The sequence below is a fragment of the Protobothrops mucrosquamatus genome, unplaced genomic scaffold (genome assembly GCF_001527695.2).
Source record: "Protobothrops mucrosquamatus isolate PMUCROS unplaced genomic scaffold, P.Mucros_1.0 scaffold1970, whole genome shotgun sequence".
Taxonomy (NCBI): domain Eukaryota; kingdom Metazoa; phylum Chordata; class Lepidosauria; order Squamata; family Viperidae; genus Protobothrops; species Protobothrops mucrosquamatus.
The window spans coordinates 43,008-47,827 of record NW_015388087.1 but is presented as its reverse complement, the minus strand read 5'-3'; positions in this window follow the sequence as shown (position 1 = coordinate 47,827).

Sequence of the window (4,820 nt, the reverse complement as noted above, 5' to 3'; positions counted from 1 at the left end):
TATATAAGTATATCATAAATGAATATATATTGTTTATTTAGATAACTAATGTTTACAAGTAGTCCTTGACTTATGAACATTCATTTAGAGATTCTTTGAAGTTACAACAGTGTTGAAAAAGGTGACTTATGACCTACTTGCACAATGATTGTTATAGTGTCTTCACAATCATGTGATCAAAATTTGGGCACTTGGCAACTGGTATGTATTTATTGCAGTTACGGTGTCTTGGGGTCACGTAATCACCTTTTGCAATTTAATGGAGAAAGTCAGATTAGTTTAACTATCATGGAACTCACTTAATAATCATGGTGGTTAAAATCAAGCGTGACTCACAACCACTTCTCTCTGAGAATCAAGAACTCTGTCTTAAAACATTGGACTGAAGTATATTGCTCTGGAATCCAGACCCAAAAGGGTCCCAGTAAACTTTCTCCTTCATCAGCCTCCAACTGCCCTTTTCATTTTCAGGTTTGCTATGTCAAACATCATGATGTTTACTCATAATAGTGATTGGATTGATTTTTCCTGCATTTTTTTCCCTCTCTACAATATCAAAATGACTTCCCTGGTCAGTTATCACCATTCAAACCCTAGAAATTTGGGGGTTCTGAATCTCATGGGCAATACTTATCTTATTTATCTCAAACAACACATACTCTTTTAAGTTTGGGTAGACCCTTGTGGAAATGTTTACAATAGCAATAGCACCTAGACTTATATACCACTCCACAGTGCTTTACAGCCCTCTCTAAGCAGAGTCAGCATATTGACCCCTACAATCTGGGTCCTCATTTTACCAACCTTGGAAGGGTGGAAGGCTGAATCAACCTTAAGCCGGTGAGAATTGAACTGCTGACGGTTCGGCAGTCAGCAGAATTATCCTGCAGGACTGCATTCTAACCACTGTGCCACCATGGTTCTTAATTCACTTTTGTTCTTGCTATTCTGAATAATATAGTCAGACCTGACTGCTTTACAGTCTGCTACTAATTGATTTGATTATGTGCCATCAAGTTGGTGCTGACTCTTAGTGATCATATAGATAGGGGTCCCCAAATTCTTCAGCTTTTCAACTCCTTCAGTAAGTGTTAGATTGTTCATTGATACCCAAACATTATATGACAATAACTTGGTAAATATTATTACAATACTACAAATAATAACAATAACAATAAGCAAAGGTAGTACCAATAGTAATAGGTAGTACCAATAGTAAGAGCAACTGAAGCACCACTTGAACACCATGAGTCAATTGCAAAATGCAGCCTTACTCGGAACAGTTTATATCCTGGGATGATACCTTTAACACCCTCAAGCATCAACATCTGCTTAACACCCTCAAGCATCAACATCTGCCTATCACAGATCCTTGACAATGACAAATCCAGTCTGAACATTTGGCTGACTGTGACGAACCCTAATGACCCTTTGGATAGTCCTGTTAACTTTTGGGGTTTCATACTGATCACTTTGGAGAATCCTGACATTCTCCATGAACAGAACACTGTACCTCCAAATTTATAAATAGGTTTCAAGAATTTGTTCCAATAAAATTCAAAGGAGTTTGGGATTGAATTCCCTCACTTATGGAATCTTCTGTATTTATTCTAAACAGCTCCTGCTTCCCTTAACCATCTGTCTTCTTATTGACTGATAAATATGTTCAAGAGCCTTGAGATGGTTATTACCTCACACTGTATTAAGCCAAACGTGGTCAGTTTTAGGTTTGCTACACTGAGTGAACCCCATCATTATCACCTGAAAACTACAGTTAATGTCAGCATATTATGATTTCCTTCAAAACTGTTGTTAAACATATACAGAGTTAATATCATGCAAGACACAAAATGGTCTGTTTGGTTTTGATTGTATATTGTGCAACTGTTAAAATTCTGATTACTGTGTTTTCCCAAAAGTAAGCCCTACCCCGAAAATAAGCACTAGCTAATATAGTAAGCCCTACCCCAAAAATAATCCCTAGTTTTGGGGCGGGGCACACACCTAAAAATCAAGCTTGGGTAGGGGTGGGGGGGTGGAGCTGCCCCACGCACCCCGCACCCACTTACCGTTGCAGCCTACCTCTCCTCGCTGGCCCACTTCTTCTGCAGCACCCCCCGGCCTGCATTTCGCAATCAGAGGAGTTTCTCTAAGGCCTCAACAACCCATAGCTTGGTTCTCAACTGCAGAGGCCTTCTGGAAAGGCCTCTGACTGCGAAATGCAGGCTGGGGGACACCGCAGAAGAAGTAGGTCAGCTGGGCGGGGCTGTGGATGCCAGAGGTGAGTGGAAAAGACACATACACACCCGAAAATAAGACCTTCAATCTTCAACTCTGCAAGAGAGCTGATCCTTCTCTCGGGTTTATGCAGCTGTCCCTTGCTGTTCAGTAAGATCAGGGGTCTTCAAACCTGGCCCTTTTATGACTTGTGGACTTCAACTCCCAGAATTCCTCAGCCAGCATGCCTGGCTGAGGAATTCTGGGAGTTGAAGTCCACAAGTCATAAAAGGGCCAAGTTTGAAGACCCCTGGGTAAGATCCTCCCCTACTTCTGGTTTCAACTACCGACGTACAAACAGTTGCTATGTTAATTCACAGTTGATTCAAAGTCAAAAGATGATAACAGTCAAAGCATGCAAACCAAGTAGAATTTCAGGTGCTTGCCTGAATGATTTGCTGTTAACAAGAACACATAGAGGAATAGTCCAAAATCATTCCAAGGTTTCTAGAGCCAGGTCTGAATTGTCAGCCAGTCCAGAGATTGAAGGTTTCTTACACAAACAGGATTCACAGGAATACCACAAAGAGCCAAATATCAGAAAGTTGTTTCCAGCAAAAGGAACATGGATCAGTGTTGACTCTTAAATCAGGCTGCAGCCTGTGTCACTACTCAAGATTTACTCCCTTGCTTGACAAAGAGTCTCACAGAATGTCTCTGCTCTGCATTCTTCTCTACTTGTTGGGTTCAGGAACTGGGAGGCCTTATGCCATCTTCATCTCACTGCTGCAACTTTTCAGGTGAAAAGTTGTTTTGATCAGCCTCATGTAACTCTTGGCTTTGTGGCTACAAAATACAGCATTCCATAGGTTCAACTGTAGGCTTGCTTCTTCAGATTCAGACTCTTGTGCATCAGTAATAACAGATCCCATGAAAAGCCATGCTTGGTTTAAGATAGTATTTCTCAGCCTCAGCAACTTTAAGATATCTGTATTTCAACTCCCAGAATTTTAGATGTTGAATTCCATAATCTTAAAGTTTCTGGGATTGAGAAACACTAGTTTAAGCAGATTGGGACTATATGCACAACCCCTTCTGATCCAAAGTGCTGCGCAGCCCTATAAACTAGATTGTTCTTGATGTTCTCCAGCTTATTCTACTGATTGGTTTGAGGTAGAATAAAACAACCTTTAGCAATGTGATATTCACCTACTCTTTTCCTGATAGCTTTTTAAGACATTAGCACAGTGGTTCTGAACCTGTGGGTCGGGACCCCATTTGGGGTCGATCGACCATTTCACGGGGGTTGCCAAGCAAGGCTGTCCGCCATTTTTTTGTCCGCCATTTTTTTTGTCTGCCATTTTTTCCCCCTTTTCCGGCGGGTGCCTTACCTCCCTTGGGCTGGGCCAGCTGGTGGTCGGCCTGCTCTGTCTCTGCCGCTTGCCAACTACACCTCTGCCGGCACAGGGGGCGGAACCACGCATGCGCGGCGCTCCTGGGCAGGGAAAGTCCTTGACTTACGACCGGTTGGGTAGTCCTCGACTTACGACTGGTTTAGTCCTCGACTTACGACTGGTTTAGTCCTTGACTTACGACCGGTTGGGGTCGCGGCATTAAAAAGGTTGAGAACCACTGCATTAGCAGAATGATAGCAATATCCCAATCTGTGGGGCATGCTTATGATCACCATGGAAGTTTCCAGCAGTGCCTGTAACAGAATCCAAATCACCTTCATAACCCCCAGGATTGCATGTTATCCTTCCATATTGTCTGTAAACCACACCTGCAAGAGATTAAATGCTGAAGAGAAAAACCTCTGGCTCTTTCAGTTTTAGCCTCTGCCAGAAGTCATTATAATCAGGGACAAAGGCATTGCAAATTGCTTTCCCCAAAAACAAGAATGTAGATTCTGGGGCATTCAGATAGAATACTTTTTATTTCATGCAATGAATGAAAATAACATTATCTATACTATCAGTCTGTCTGATAAGTTTCCTATCTTTTAAAAGAATAAAGCTTTCTTTTGGGATTTCAAGCATTAAATTTGCTTCCAACAACTAGTCTTCTTAATACTACAGAGCCTTGTATGGCCCATTCATGTTTAATATGCTCAGTAGATCCCAAATGTTTATGGACCTACATGAATAAATGCACACATTGTAGCTGAACATCTGGCAGATTAATCTTTTGTTCCTGTAATATATGTTCAAATGTTATTTTTAAAGCAGCACTGTGGCTTCTCAACAACACTTCACTGCTGGAACTAACAGGACTGTGGATGTTTTCCTGGTAGTAGCTGAATTTTAAATCTAATTTAGTTTCTTCCACTCATAAACCCAACATAGAACTATACCTCAGAAGACCCAGAATGAAAGGAAATCTTCCGAGAATTTCTAAGTTGTTTTTGAACATCTACAACTGTTTAGAGTACCTGGCAAAAATATGTATTTCCTATCCCTCATTCACAAGCAACACAGTATATAGCTTAAGAAAGGAGCCACTGGATGCAACTATGGAACTGTTGCTGTGGGTAGATAGAGTCACAGTAAAACAAATTGCCCCACCAATATAAAGTTACTCAGGGAGTACAGAATAACAGAGTT